At 39.4% G+C, this 13,052-nt stretch overlaps 1 non-coding gene across 1 annotated transcript; it reads left to right on the forward strand.

Moving 5' to 3' along the window:
- Window positions 1-12,612: 12,612 nt before the first annotated feature.
- Window positions 12,613-12,767, forward strand: LOC136883590 (5.8S ribosomal RNA). Its single transcript, XR_011018854.1, has one exon. It is a non-coding gene; the product is annotated as a 5.8S ribosomal RNA (ribosomal RNA).
- Window positions 12,768-13,052: the final 285 nt, after the last annotated feature.

Below are 13,052 nucleotides of genomic sequence, written 5' to 3' on the forward strand. Positions count from 1 at the left end.
GCGGTCTGTTAAATTTATGCCTGTAGCAACACGCAATACGGTCTACAATGAGATTTATTACTTGTACACCTATCTGTCGAAAGAAATGGAGCAAACTGAAGCATTTTAGATTACACATTCTACTCATGCGTAATGGTGGTGGCATACGCAGCAAGGCGCATCTTGCGTCATCTCGAGTTCGAATAATGCACGCCTCTAGTATCCAGGTACGTGTACCTACAGAAGCCGTCAGGTTCTGTACTTAAACCACTCATTCGTGTATCTACCAGTGGATACAATGCCAGAATGCGTATCCTTTATGTTATATTACGTCAAAATAGACCTCGGTAGAAATGAACGCCCTAGTTGCTTGTTGATTACGTATTTACGAGATGGAGAAGGCCCATGGTTGGCTACTCACATACTCGGCACAAACAACATTCAGCTCCGACTACCTGGAGGGCTACGACACTACTCGCCGCACAATGCAGGGACAACGCTCTCGAGATCTCTCGAAATTTCTCGCGAGAAATAGTGCCTGCGCTAGTCTCGAGAAATCTCGCGACCTAGTCTCAGACTGCCCATCACTAGCACATAGTATCAGAACGGGAATGAAGTAACCCTTCAATCACTGACAAAGGGACTGAATATTCTCCAAGCAATTTCATGGTTAACCAATGCATGGAAAAACGTTTCAGCCTCAAAAATTCGTAACTGCTTTCTGAAAGCTGGGTTTTCCGCTAGTGGTGGACATCCCGAAATAGAATTGGACGCTCTTCTTGACAGCATGGAAACAAAACAACAGTTGATTAATGCAGCAGGTTATAGTGTGCAAGTGAACACCTATATCGAAATTGATTCAGATAATCCAACAGAGTGTGAGAGCGGAGACACGAAAATGATTCTTCAGTCAGTCCAAGGGAAGAAGGACAAAAATGAAGATTCTGACGAAAGCAGGAGTGAAGGTGATGCTAATGACGACTTTGAAGAAAATATGGAAATTAATGTGCTGCAATAACCACGAACAGTGAGGTTCTCGGCTTTGTTAAGAGACTGAAAGAATTCTATTATAAACAAAACGATGAAAAAGGTGTAAATTTGACCCAGGATTTAATTACACATAGTGAAAATATCATTGCTAAACCGAAATGGACAAAACAAACTAGCATTAAGGATTTTTTTTCAAGTGCTAATGTTTTACTGTAGTGTGCTAGAGATTGCTACATCTACATATTAAATTTTCAAAAACTCGTATGATGTTCTTAATTTTAACATGGTGAACGGTAATAGTGTACAGTGTGCTCAAGAGGTTTCCATGGAAGTGTTTTCATCGCTTTGATACAGTACATCGCAGATGCAGCAGCCCATCTACAACTTTCTCATGTGAGTACAGTGCGGTATATTGTACAATACTGTATACAATTAAAGGTACATGTGCGAGAATTGTTAACACATATAATACATGAGTTATTGTGTTCCAACTTTTGTTTAATGGTACCGGTTTGATAACCTCTCTCGGGCGGTCACCCCTTCATAACGGACATTTTTTCAGTCCCGAAGGTGTCCGTTATAGAGAGGTTTTACTGTACATATATTTATCTGAATACAGAAATTGATTCTGTTGGCAGAGCAACATAACATTGTAATTTTAGAGCCTGATGGTACTTATAAAAACAGAACCTATAAAATACAGATTCTACCACCAAAATCTGACCAATCGTTTCTTGTAATGATATGTGAACACAAGTTGGGAGAAGAGTATGGGCTGTATGTTGGATTGGTGGGACAACTTGTCGAGCGAGCTCATAATATGGGGAACCTAAATTGTGCACACCCTAGCCAAGATAGCAAAAAAGGAATGAGAATTTGAAGGAATTTCCTCTGTGTATTGCTTCAGGGGCCTATTCCACGAACGAACTTTGCACTTTTCAGTTCAGATGTTGTTCCACCATCACTTCAGATTTAGCTTGCAAAGTGAAAAGTTAGAATCTTTTCACTTTTCAAGCCTGTTATGTTCCTCCATTGGTACAGAAATGCAAAGTGCAAAGAAATGAAGTGAAAAGTTTTCATAAATCTTGCAAAGAGATTATTCCCTTTTCATCTGTTAACTAACAAGTATATACACTAGTTTCTTGGCGTAGAATTTGATTTAGTGATATAAACACGTTATGACGAGAGCTTTTGTTAGCATCAAGTGAGGACGGTGATGAAAAATCCAATAAGAGAACGTACAAAGACAGGATTAATTTTCATAACCTCACTTTGACGGACTTTCACGAGTGATATCGTGTTACCCCAACACAGGCCGACTATATTCTTGAAATGATCGGTCATTTATTGAAACATGCAACAAAAAGAAGTAAATTCTTTTCCGTAAAAGAACAAATTCTTATATGCTTACATTGGTTAGTAAATGGTGCCCAGCTGCACGGTGTAGCAGCAATGCATAGAACATCAAAATCAATTATTTGCAGAACTGTTACCAAAGTCGTAGATATTGTAGTAAATGTAATATTTTCTAACAGTACGTTGGCCTGATAATCCACATAATATAGCAACAGGATTTCTAATGAAGGGTGAATTTCCTTCTGTGTGTGGATGTGTTGACGGTACTCTCGTTAACATTGATGTGTGTCATCATTTGAGAGGTTATTTTTAAATTTGCCAAATAGGATGTTATGTTTCTCCTTGACAACTTCCATCACAGCCAGCTTCTTGTAATAACCTTTCTTTCCCATGATAAAATACTTTAACAATATCACAATTATACTGTTAAGTTCGCCATGAAAAGTAAAGCATTAAAAATTTAAAAATCATAGTGTGTTAGGCCTATACAGTTTGCTCATGGAATAAACTCGATCGGATCACTCATTCGCAGACTTTTCACTTTGCGAAAAAAAATTGAAAAGTACAACCTAGATCACGATGGAACAGAAAGACTTTGCACTTTTCAATTCTTGCAAAGTGCAAAGTTTGTTCGTGGAACAGGCCCCAGGTTACATGAAAGGATGTGGTGTCCATTTGACCATTTTTCTTCTGTAGTTATAATGAACATAAATGATTGACCATATTTTCATGGTAAAGTGTGTATTTTATAGGTTCTGCTATTTTTTATTACCATCATGCTTTAAAGCTACACTTTTGCATTGCTCTGACAACAGACTAAATTCCTTTGTTCAAAAGAAGCCAGCTTTCAAATACTGTTTGTTCAGGTTTAATGCAACAGATGTCTTGCACATTCATGTTGGCTTATCCGTGGTATATCTAGGTAGAAATATGTACCATTTTCTCTTCGAAAAACAATGATAGCATTTTTTTGGGGGGGTGGGTGATGTTTGTTGGCAAGTCACCACAAACCTTGCATTATACTGTAGGGTAAGATGGCAAAATATTATTGGAACTCCTGTGTGATGATATTCAGGCTGTGTTGTTAGGATCTTGGTGTGAACTGGCAAGATGCAAGTCAACATGACGAAGCCTAACCATAATTTCCAATTTCAGGAAACGCTAAATTCATTTGGGCATTTTTAAATATAGAAATTTCTAACTTTTAATGTCAAAAGACAACATAGTTTAGTGATTCTAACAGTGACATTAATAATGTTACGGTTTTTTCACGTCTCGCTACTTACTTTTGACAGTTTTTGGAGACTCCGAGGTGCTGGAATTTTGTCCCACAGGAGTTTTTTTTACAGGGCAGTAAATTTACAGAGACAAGACACATATTTTAGCATCTTCAAATACCACCAGACTGAGCCAGGATCGAACCTACCAAGTTGAGGCAAGAAGGAATAAAGACATTAAAATCTATATGAAATAATTATTACTATGCCAAATATTAATTCAAATTTGCGAATTTTATTATTAGAAACTGGAAATTAATAATTCATAAGTTTGCTTCGACAACAAAACAAAACACAGGATATATACATGGATATATCATGAATTGTTCAAAAATATTTTTTTCATCTATATAGCTTCCAAACTGGGGTGAGTACAGAATTTTCAGTAAAACCTTACCTTTTTTTTGGTCAAAAATTCAGGTTGGCAGCTTTAGCAGTATTACATTTTAGTTTGGCAGTTCAATTAATTTCAATAGCAAATGTTTCAAAAATTTCAGGCTCTTTTAATTATTTTTTAAAACATTTTTTACTTTACATCGCATCGACACAGATACGTCTCTTGGTGATGTCGAGACAGGAAAGGGCTAGGAGCTGGAAGGAAGTGGCCGTGGCGTAATTAAGATACAGCTCCATCGATTGCCTGATGTGAAAATGGGGAACCATGGAAAACCATTTTCAGGGCTGCTGACAGTGGAGTTCAAACCCACTGCCTCCTAAATGCAAGCTCACAGTTGCCGTAACCCTGATCACACAGCCAGCTCGCTTGGTAAGTTCATGATTGAGAAAGCCAAACTTCAGTGTTTTTTATCTGGAAACCAGTTGGACGTGGAGGTTAACTGTCGAATCAGTGCCTCTGCACGCAAAACCAACTACAAGGCTGTTATACTGCCAATTCTTCTGTATACTTCTGACAAAGGAAGGGCGCGTACCGGGGAATCCACGATTGCCCTTCCCTTATGAGACTTGGTATCCCTATCGATGGCATATCAAAATGTTGGATTGTTTTCACCTGAAATATCTCGGATCAATCTTGCACATAAAGTGGAATGACTATGTCAGAAAAATACTGTTGTGCTTTGAAGGGCAAACATATCTCAATTATGATGGATGATCCGGATGCAAGACAACCAGCTACCTAAGAAGATCTTTTATGGTGAGTTACAGGATGGGAGAAAATTTGGTACAAAGATGTCCTGACGCGGCATATGAGTTACTGCAAACAGAGAAGTGTTGACCTCGAGTGTTTAGCTTGTGATCGTTCCAAATGGCATCACATGCGAGTAAGCAAACTGAAGTTTACAGAAAGGAACGCCTGCAAATACTGGATGAGAAGCGGTAGATCACGTACAAGGAACAGTTGACGAGGGCTTACTTGATCAAATATGGCTCCTTGTTATTTTCTTCTTTAGGAAGAGAAGTGGACAAGGAAAGAAAAACGAAGGGTTGTTGAGGGCTAATTCAATCAAATATGGCTTCTTTTTTTCTTATTATTACTACAATACCTTATTCATTGCAGATACGGCAATTTCAGACTTGTTTGTGGCACTTTGGAACAGTCCTGCTGAAGGCATTTTGACTTCAATCTATAATACCAATACTGTACACTATACCACTTTTCACGAGAGTTTAATCCTGATGTAAACAAATAGGTGGAGCACCTTGCCTTTGTACATGGACATAAGACATACTTGATTGGAGAAGCAACCTTCGCACTCACTCGACTGTATGAGAGCTCGAAGAAAAGTAGTACGTCGTATTCATTTTATTAATTTTATTACGTTTGGAAGAGTAGGTAATCAAATTAAAATATGGTTGTCATATATACTGGTATATATTTATGCTTCTTTAAAATAAAATAGTGATTAAATATGTAATACAGGAAGTTCTCGTAGTGGGGGAAAGTCCCAAGCTGTACAGCGTGGAGATAAGGTGTTGCATCCTGCAGCAGCAGTTGGTGAGTATTCATAGTAAGAGAAATGGAGCAAGAGGTAGGACTGTCGTGTGTAGTGAAGCACAAAAGAGGAAAACCGCTCAGAAGTGATCATAGGCAGTGCACTGTGAATGTGTTCAATAAACTTAGGTTTAGTCGTTCGTTCAGAAGTTCAGATTTTTGCCCTGACACATGCGATGCACAGGCTTGTACGTTTAAACACGAGACAATTCTGACCAAGTGGGCTGCCTACACAACAGCATGTGAAGATTATAATGCGTTTCTTAACCCATATGCACCCAGCTACCATGTTCACTGACTGATACGAATCCACGAACTTTCTATATGTAAACATAGTATGTCCACGCCTCCACGAAAGAAAGAGTTGTGATTCGCTGAGTGTGTAGTACCGATCTCTACCTCGTCAACGTCTCGTGTTTAAACGTACAAGCCTGTGAACATAATCAGATTCTATCAAGTCACACTCAAATATGTATAGAAATAATATTTTATGTTTATCTCTGTTTGATATTTAGGAACCTAAACTTTAGAACGTATCTTAATAACGTCCTGCTTTGTCTCCACTTGTTTTGTATGAAGAAGAAATTAATCCCATGTAATGACGTACTCTAAAACTGAATTAAAATATTGTTATGAATAAAACTCCATCTGTTTCGTTACTCAAATTTATTTTGGTATGACCTAATAAACACACACACACACACAACTGCCTATGATCACTTCTGAGCGGTTTTCCTCTTTTGTGCTTCACTACACACGACAGTACGTGTAGGCAGCCCACTTGGTCAGAATTGTCGTGGTTCGCTAACCTTCTACTGTCTGATATTTGTATTCGCTAGTTCCACTTATGTGTTGTAACAAATGTGCTGTCTGGAGCTGCATAGGAGCATGCCGTGCAAAATGCCTGGCATTTACTATTAAATTTGCTTTTTTTGAAGCCATGTTTTGCTTTTTGCCTCTCATATGAGTACAACTTTCTCTGTCATTGCACTTTCTTCATGAAAAGATATCGCGGAGCATTTGTGCATATGCAGTAAAGTAGGAGTGTTTTTCAGACTAAATATTTGAAAGTAAAATTAGTGTTGTTATTCCTTTGAATTTTGCTTTCTCTTGTTTTATGTAACCTGAAAGCTCTTCAGTCCGTAGAACATACGGGTTAAATAATACATATTATACTACAACATACCTGTAAAAAACATTAAACAAGGGATAAAAATACTATTAATTGTCGTGGTTCGCTAACCTTCTACTGTCTGATATTTGTATTCGCTAGTTCCACTTATGTGTTGTAACAAATGTGCTGTCTGGAGCTGCATAGGAACATGCCGTGCAAAATGCCTGGCATTTACTATTAAATTTGCTTTTTTTCAACTGCGAACGAGTGATTTCGAGAACTTGTAACCGTACTTGATATGATTCACACTTCTGATGTGCTACTGATGCCACACAGATCAAGGCCAGACAGCACTATAGTATAATTGGATCTATTGTTTGAGACGAAGCACTATTTTAATTAATGCACAATCCCAAGATTTTCTTTGCTAAATTCCAGAAAAAAAGATATCGCGGAGCATTTGTGCATGTGCAGTAAAGTGGGAGTGTTTTTTCAGACTAAATATTTGAAAGTAAAATTAGTGTTGTTATTCCTTTGAATTTTGCTTTCTCTTGTTTTATGTAACCTGAAAGCTCTTCAGTCCGTAGAACATACGGGTTAAATAATACATATTATACTACAACATACCTGTAAAAAACATTAAACAAGGGATAAAAATACTATTAAAATTAAAAGAACATAATCAGATTCTATCAAGTCACACTCAAATATGTATAGAAATAATATTTTATGTTTATCTCTGTTTGATATTTAGGAACCTAAACTTTAGAACGTATCTTAATAACGTCCTGCTTTGTCTCCACTTGTTTAGTATGAAGAAGAAATTAATCCCATGTAATGACGTACTCTAAAACTGAATTAAAATATTGTTATGAATAAAACTCCATCTGTTTCGTTACTCTAATTTATTTTGGTATGACCTAATAAACACACACACACACACACACACTTCTAACCAGCTGTGAGTCAACTCGTACAGCAGCTGTATGTAGATCGCTGGATTTGAACACAGTGCCACTGGCTACACAACATACGATGACTGTTCGTTGGTTCGATTCCACAGACAGTCCAGTAATTCAGTCACGTACATGCAGTGAACAACTAAACAGTATTCAACAGCAGGACGATACTCCGAACAGCGAACATTACACAAGTCCAATTACCTTCACATTCGTGATAGTGGCTTCCCTCGCTTGAGCCTCAGTCCACACAAATACACAAACACACAGTACAATCTTCCGTTCAGTCATCTGCAGCCCATCTACTCACTGGTCTCTCCAACACCACAACAGCTCCTAGTTCAGACCTCGAGACACTAGCAACAGCCAACACCTCTGTTGGTCTCAGCCCAGCAACCGAACCCCAACGCTGACTGACTGTCCGCGGCTAGCTCCCTTTTTATAGCTTGCGTGATTTGAGCCAGAAATTTCGCGATGTCACTCGAGGCAGAACATTCCCGTTGTATCTCTGAAAAACTCACAAGTAAGCCAGCCGAAAAGAACAATACACGGAATGGCCGGCCCCACCCTACAAGCTGGCTGGGAGATCCCAGGTCGTGTGAGTCACCAGCCCCTCTCTGGAAGTACCAAAAGGGGCTACATGGGGCTGGCACGAAACAATATAAATTTGTTTTAAGAAATAATTTTCACATGCTATTGAGTTGGCAACCTGCTTGATCAGAGTTGTCATGTGGTTTACTTACCTTCCCCTGACATTTGTAATCGCTAGTTTCTTTTTACAGACTTGTTATAGTGTAATGTTTATATTCAACTTGTGTGTTAGACTGAAAAGCTTGTAATTTACATTTAACTGAGTTGACACTGGAAAGTATGGCTTCCTTCTTAACAAAATTCTCTTGCTTTTTCTTTTAAAAGAAATGTTGATATTTAACTGTAGAATTATACCTACTTATTCAAAATTGAGGAATGAAGAACAGAATATTTGTGAATACCATATGTATGTTTACGTTTAATTATTGTTACCATGGCCGTGCATAATATTTGTACAGGTTACGTTTTGATACGCAATTGATTTCGACTTTTTAAATTTACATTTTAATATTTATTTGTCCGACTCGTTGGCTGAACGGTCAGCGTACTGGCCTTCGGTTCAGAGGGTCCCGGGTTCGATTCCCGGCCGGGTCGGGGATTTTAACCTTAATTGGTTAATTCCAATGGCATGGGGGCTGGGTGTATGTGTTGTCTTTATCATCATTTCATCCTCATCACGACGTGCAGGTCACCTACGGGTGTCAAATAGAAAGATCTGCAGCTGGCGAGCCGAACCCGTCCTGGGATTTCCCGGCACTGAAAGCCATACGCCATTTCATTTCAATATTTATTTGATAAGTACTCATGTGTTCAATTAAAGGCCTATTTAATATCCTCAGTCACACCATCAAGACATAACAATGAATGAAAATCTGACTGCTCAAGTGTCCATTTCCTTTAACCAAGTCCAGCGAGGTCCCATGTCCGTATTACCTATCATATGGTCAGTGATTTTATACCGTTTTATGTCTCTTAAGATTTCATTTTCTACGGTGATTTGTGCAAATGATCCAGTTGGTAATATTAGTGATCATAACACCATAAGTTAATATACTATATACGGCCATATTAAATGCTGTGCCATTATTAATTCCATTCTTGCGAATAAGGGGGCTATAACCTCCTGAAATGGAACCTTTGGACGAATCACCTAACACGACGACTCAGATTACCACGGATGAAGCTGTTAATGGCACAGCCTGTCCACATTGAGGTAAACTCTATAAAGGGAAGCTAGGAGTGAGCATCCACATAAGCTGATCTCATCCACAAGAACATAGAACTGCACTGTTAGCTAAGCAGCCCAAATGAAAATCAGCAAGAAGTGGTCGTGCACTCCTTTCAAATGATAGTGATATCTTGTGTCCAGGTAATATCAATGAAAGTATTAACATGCCAGACATAACGAATCACAGTACGTTTATACAAAATCAAAACACACCAGACATACAAAGAAGCGATGGAAAAATTTAAGTTGGAATTCCAGAATATCGGTAATGACGATGCTTCTGTAATCATGTCAAAGAATTCATGGAATTCTTATCCAAAGCCGTGCATCAGCTTCCCGGTCCAAAACACCCAGTAGTTAAATTTTATGAGATACGGCGGAGAAAAGAGTTACTTAATAATCGACGTAAATTTACGCAATCAAGCAATCCAGAAAGGGCGACCAAGAGAGATAGATTAAAGCACCGTGAGAAGTATGAATACCAAAAAACTCAATTCCTATACTACAACCAGAGACGAAAAACAGTACGTGCGCCAATCAGTGACATTAAAGAGGTTTGCAAGGTAGATATAAATAAAATACACCACTACTTTTCCTCTCGTGTTACTTCACACTCATCTGAAGCAGAATATGTAGAATTAGAAGATACAATGAACACTCTCATTTCTCAACAAGAAGTAGAGTATGCAATCAAGAAAATAGCCATTGACACATCCCCTGACCCAGATCATATATTGATGAGGGCACTTAAACATGACACGTGTTACGAAGTTATAGCATTGATTGCAACAACCATGTTAACAAGAACACTGGTGCCCAAGATTCTTAAGAGAGATAGAACCGTACTTATCCATAAGGGAGGAGACCCCATGGATCTAGATAACTGGAGACCAATAACAGAGCGCATATTAGATACACGACTACGTAGCTATAGCTACGCGAGCTTTAATGACAACCAACGTGGCTTCACAAACTCTGCTGGCACTCATATCAACACTTCCATCTTGGAATCTATTCCGACATCAGCCAAATACCAAAAGGTCGATTGTAACCTGGTTTTCCTGGATATCACTAACGTAGGGCATAAACACTTGAAGAATGCCTTCTCCTCTCCCGCCCTACCATCAAAACTGTTTGATCTAATAATGGCACTACAGTCTGATAATACTACTCAAATAGAATCCCATCACAAGAAGACCAAACCAATTGTTCCCAATAAAGGTATAATGCAGGGTTCTCCTTTATCACCAGTACTTTATAACATTGCAAGTGACCACATTTTAGAAGAACTTTCATCAAGAGAGTTCCAAGAAGAACATGGATATTGTATAATGCCGGGTCTTCCTAACGTAACCATTCTAGGTTTTGCTGACGATACATTGATTGTTTAAAGATAAAAATTTCATTGTTCCGTATTGAAATTATTAACATTAAAAATTAAATAATTGAAGTTCAACCAATTCAATACATAAAAGAAAGAAATGTAGTAATTACATTCTTATTTAAATGGGACCGGTTTCGACCCTAGTCCAGGTCATCGTCAGCCGTAAAAACAAGTAGGCGAAATCACACAATGTTTATGAATATTGGAGAAATGGGTCAGTTTCACACTCTGTCAGGCACAAAGTCACAACATTATCAAATAATATATGAAGATTATAAATAAACTTGAAGTCGCAGATGAATAGATTTGTAGAAGCAAACCGCCAGTTCCCGGTGATTACGTACTTAACTTCCCACAACCGAGACAAATATTGGACCTTCAAGACATTCTCCACTCTACTTTGGCGTTCGAGACCGCAGCGCATGACCTTGAATGTGCCGCGCTGATCACCGGGAACTGGCGGTTTGCTTCTACAAATCTATTCGTCTGCGACTTCAAGTTTATTTATAATCTTCATATATTATTTGATAATGTTGTGACTTTGTGCCTGACAGAGTGTGAAACTGACCCATTTCTCCAATATTCATAAACATTGTGTGATTTCGCCTACTTGTTTTTACGGCTGACGATGACCTGGACTAGGGTCGAAACCGGTCCCATTTAAATAAGAATGTAATTACTACATTTCTTTCTTTTATGTATTGAATTGGTTGAACTTCAATTATTTAATTTTTAACGTTGATTGTAGCAAAAAATCGACACTTCAGCTAGAAAGATCACTGAAATGGCTATCAAGAGATTTGAAGAAATTGGCCTAACAATCAATGTCAACAAATCTAAATTCATCCCATAGTAAAAGAAAGTCCTACCTACAAATCTCTAACATTAGATGGTTACAATGAAATTAAATCTATAACTGCTGCAGAGACAATCCGCTACCTCAGAGTAAACTATCTCAATGCTACCGTATTTGATGCTAAATTAACGATGGAAAAACTTAAGAGTAAATTAGACTCATTAGCTGCAACTCCACCAGAAATTTAATGTGCTGTCAACCTACATTTGCCCATCTTTGATCTACAAATTCCACACTACACCTTTACATCCATTACCTGCGAGTTTCCTAACTGATACTGACACACTTAGCAAAAGCATCTCGAAAGAAGTTCTTCAGCTTCCAATAGATACACCAGACAGCATTAGTCCCTGCCCTTTGTACAAACCGCCCGTCGCTACTACCAATTGAATGATTTAGTGAGGTCTTCGGACTGGTGCGCGGGTTCTACTTCACGCAGTTTCCGATGTGTCTGGAAAGATGACCAAACTTGATTATTTAGAGGAAGTAAAAGTTGTAACAAGGTTTTCGTAGGTAAATCTGTGCAAGGATCATTACCGAAATTGTTTTATCAAAAAACATTTTGAGAAGGAGGAGTCGGATCGCTCCACGCGGTCCCCTCCTCCGGCGAGGCTCCCTCGAGGATAGAGACTCCTGCCAAGCCCGTTGTTGCAAGCTCAGGCGAGTCCCGTACTTACTCTGTAAGCGGTGGCTCAGTCCATGGCCGACAGCGGAAGTGTCGTGGTCCGCGTGGCCGGGTCTCCGTCTATGCAGATGTTCGGCATTGGGTACCTACCTCCCTCGCTTAGTGGAGCGGAGATAACACGAGGGGACCCGTCGCGGCTTCGGCCCAGTGGGCGGGTCTTAAATGAACGCAACGCCCATGCTCGAAACACTTCTTAGCTCTGTGACGAGAAACCCATGAAACGACTGAAAATGAAAGAAAACAACCCTGAACGGTGGATCACTCGGCTCGTAGGTCGATGAAGAACGCAGCAAATGGCGCGTCCACATGTGAACTGCAGGATTCATGAACATCGACATTTCAAACGCACATTGCGGTCCATGGATTACGTTCCCGGACCACGCTTGGCTGAGGGTCGGTTGCTAAAACTGAACATGACATTGCATTCGAAGGATGGGAGCATTGCGGTTCGTGCGGCCACAGCCGCTGCTGCGTCTCCTGAAAAGAGTTTCACCTCGGTGGAGCTGGACCTATCGACACCACCACCGAGAGAGTGTGAGATGGGAGGGTTGGTCTGCGCAGCGTCTTTGTGTCTGCTGGTGCTGGTTCGCCGTCCTTGCCCCGCGACCAAGCTTGAAAGTGTGTGCTGTGTGTGCAGCGACTGAACATTTTGTGCAATACGCACAAACCAAACACGACCTCA

This window comes from Anabrus simplex, chromosome 11 (genome assembly GCF_040414725.1).
Source record: "Anabrus simplex isolate iqAnaSimp1 chromosome 11, ASM4041472v1, whole genome shotgun sequence".
Classification (NCBI taxonomy): domain Eukaryota; kingdom Metazoa; phylum Arthropoda; class Insecta; order Orthoptera; family Tettigoniidae; genus Anabrus; species Anabrus simplex.